Raw genomic sequence first — 3,678 nt, forward strand, 5'->3', positions numbered from 1 at the left:
TTGGGGACTTCCATATGTACCTTGAGGTCCCCTGTGAGCATCCTTGCCTCTCAGTGCAACCCTTACTCACATGACCTAAACAACTTCACTCCGCCAACCTCTGAGATGGTTAATCTCACCATCACCCACCACTATGATTCATACTCTTGAACTTTGAAATTTTGTTCTCTCGTCATAATTTCCTTTCTTTTTCAGTTTTGTCCTCCTTCCTCCTAAACATATTCTTTGTCCTCATCCTGACTTCCTTTACTTTTTGTTATTATTTGCTCAGTCCATTACCCCACTCTGATTCTACTTTCTTCTCTTCACAGTTTTGACCCTATGGTTGACTAGTACAACTATACATTGTCTTGTACTCTTGAACCCTTATCTTACTCTGTTCATATTCTGCTGTTACTGAACCCTGGACCATGCTACCATCTTGTCTGTACTTCTCATACTGCTATTGTGCTTAATATTTCTGTGGGATTTCTTAATATCATGTAATTTTGTTGCCTAGATCCACTACAAACTCATGTTAACTAGTTTCAACCGGTCCTTTACTACTTCATTGCTTCAGGGAAAGGCTTTTATTACCAAAAAAGAAAAAAAAACTTTATTGATTGACCTACTTTCATAATCTACAAATATGTCTTTTCTTTAAGGTGTAACCTGCTTTACCACTTTCTTCTTCCACCTCAAAACTCCTCTATGTTGTCCCATTTTCTCTTCTCTTCTGTTTTCTTTTTTCAAATATCTCTCTCTCTCTCTCTCTCTCTCTCTCTCTCTCTCTCTCTCTCTCTCTCTCTCTCTCTCTCTCTCTCCAATTGAGGTTAAGAGACTTGCCCATGGTCACAGCTAGTAAGTGTCAAGTATCTCATGCCGGTGTTCACTTCGGTAGCACATATACTAAAATTGGAACGATACAGAGAAGATTAGCATGGCCCCTGCTCAAAGATGACATGCAAATTCGTGAAGTGTCTCATGCTGAATTTGAACTCAAGTCCTCCTAATTTCAGGACCAGTTAAGTCTCCCTATTAAGTCTAAAAACAGGTAACTTTTCTCATTTTCAAGGTCAATAGTTCTATTGAATCCCAATTCTTCACATGCCTTCTTAATCATTTATTCCCTCTTTCATCTTCAATCTTTCCCTATTTGACAGGTTCTTTTCCTGATGCTTACAAACAAGCCAAGTTTTCCCCAATCCTTAAAAAACCTTCAGTTGACAAAGTAGACCTCTTAATTATTATCTTCCCCCTCCCCTCCCCCATACCTAGCCTCCAAAGGGGGAAAAAAGTTATCTTTATTTGGTGCCTCTCCTCTCTCACCTATTCACTTCTCACTCTCTGATCCCAGCACTGGACTGAAACTGTTCTCTTCAAGGTTGCCAGCAATTTTGTGACTGCCAAATCCAGTAGCAATTTTTCTATGGTTATTGTCATTGACTTTTTCCCTCTAATTCTTCCTCATAAATATTATCTTCCCCTTTGCCTTCTATTACATTGCTTTCTCTTGATTGTCCTTTTATCTTAGTTTTTAGGCTAGGTTTTCATTCATCTCCTGCCCTTCCAATGACTCTGTCCTAGGTTTTCTTCTTTTCCATCTCTATGTTCTCACTTCTCAATTTCTATGGGTTCTGTCCCTCATAGTCCAACTATGCTGAAGCCTCCATTGTCACTTCCCTGCTGGATAGCTTCTTTTGTATATCCTATCAGTATATGATATAATATTTCCAAAACACAATAGTTTAGCTTCCTCCTAAGCCTGCCCCTCTTAACTTCTTGATTTCATTTGAGGGTATCACTACCTTCCTAGTCATTTTTGTTCATAACCAGAGTCATCCTTGACTCTCCTTTCTCCTTCACTCTTCATATCCATGCAGCTGAAAAGTCTTATCAATTCCATCCCTACAAGAGTTCTCAATCTGTCTCCTTGTCTATACTCAATAGCTACCATACTTACAATTCTAACTCTACCTTTTGCCTGAATTATTGTAATAAATGCCTAATTGGATTCTGATTATGGTGTCTCTTCACTAATTCACCTTACATGCAGCTGACAAAATAATCTTCCTAAAAATAGATCTATGTTTCTGTCCTGCTCAAAACCATTCAGTGACTCCCTCTTTTTTTCTAGAATAAATTTGGCATATAAGACATTCCCAAATCTGTCTTCAATCTACTTTTCCAGACTCATTTCATATTACAAGTCTTCATGCACTTTAGATTTCAGTCAGACTAGACCTCCAGTCATTCTCTGAATTCATTATGATACTTTTCACCTCCATGTATTTGTATAGACTATTTCCTATGCCTGTAATGAATTCTTTCTTTTTCTCTGCTTTTCATAATTCTTGATTTTCTTCAGGATTAAATTCTGGTGCCACTTTCTGAATAAATTCTATTCTCATCCTCTTAGTGGTTGATATCTTCTCCCTTCTCAAGTAGTCTTATATATATTCCTCTAGAGAATTTATGTTCCTTGAGGGCCCCTAATATTTGGGTTTTGTTTCTTAATCTTTAGCACCTAGTATTATGCCTTTCAAAAATATTATTTTGAGTAATATTTCTGTTTTATATCACATTAATTCCTGTATACAGTGTATCCCTCCCCACTCCTTTTTTTTAGAGAACCAATTTTTGTAATTAAGGCGGGGGGGGGGGGGGGAGAAATTCAGCAACATTAACCAGACCATTAACAATGCCTAAAAGCAAAAGTAGCATTTCACTTCTATAGACCTTCCCACCTCTACAATGAAGGGAAAGAGGTACATTTTTTTTCAAAGGCTGCTTAGTTTCAAGGTCAATGATTATAGTTAAACCATACTCAATATCTCTGTTGTTGATGCTACTTGGGTTGTTTTTTCTATTTACATCATAATCTTTTTTTCCTGTCACTCAATTCTTAAATGTTCCCATCTTTCTCTGAATTCTTCATATTTGTCATTTCTGTAGTAATATTCCTTTATATTCATGTACCGCAGTTTGCTCTGTCATCCTTCAGTTTATGGGCATAGACTTTGTTTCACTTGTTTGCCACCAAGAAGTCTAGCATAAATGGTTTTCAATTAATTGCAGTTTAATAAGTGTTTGTTGAGTTGAATTCAAATACACTGGTAGAAGAATAGTGGAACTTGGGCTGTCAAATGCCAAAATTAGGTGGCATTTTGTCCTTTTCAATTTGCTCTTCCAAGGAGTCTTCGGGCTATGGTGGGTAGAAAGCAAAAGGTTAATAGAAAGTTGATATTAAAGATAAATGAGATGGCACTCAAAACTTTGACTGCCCTCAAAAAGGATTAAGTTGCTAGGATTAAGCATATCTCAGGGTACAAAAAGAATTAGCAGCTATGTTACTGAACTACTGTTGGAGAGCTTTAAAAAAATCATGAATCATTGAGAAAGTGTTGCAGGACTAGAAGAAAACAATTATCTTAATTTTTTTAAAAGGGGAAAAAGACAAATTCTTCCAATTCTAGACCAGCAAACTTGACTTTTATTCCCATTAAAAATCTACAATGAAAGGGATGATACATGAGCATTTAGAAAAGGGAACTATGAGCACTAAAGACCAGTATGACTTCATAAAAAAACAAGTCATGTCAGACTAACCTTATTTTCTTTTTTTGTAGGATTACTAAGATGATAAGACAGAGGAATATGTGGGACAAAGTAAATCTGGATTTCAACAAATCATTTGTC

At 36.5% G+C, this 3,678-nt stretch overlaps 1 non-coding gene across 1 annotated transcript; it reads left to right on the plus strand.

Moving 5' to 3' along the window:
• Positions 1 to 864: 864 nt before the first annotated feature.
• LOC141510412 (U6 spliceosomal RNA) lies at positions 865 to 971 on the plus strand. Its single transcript, XR_012474905.1, has one exon. It is a non-coding gene; the product is annotated as a U6 spliceosomal RNA (small nuclear RNA).
• Positions 972 to 3,678: the final 2,707 nt, after the last annotated feature.

This window comes from Macrotis lagotis, chromosome 1 (genome assembly GCF_037893015.1).
Source record: "Macrotis lagotis isolate mMagLag1 chromosome 1, bilby.v1.9.chrom.fasta, whole genome shotgun sequence".
NCBI lineage: Eukaryota > Metazoa > Chordata > Mammalia > Peramelemorphia > Peramelidae > Macrotis > Macrotis lagotis.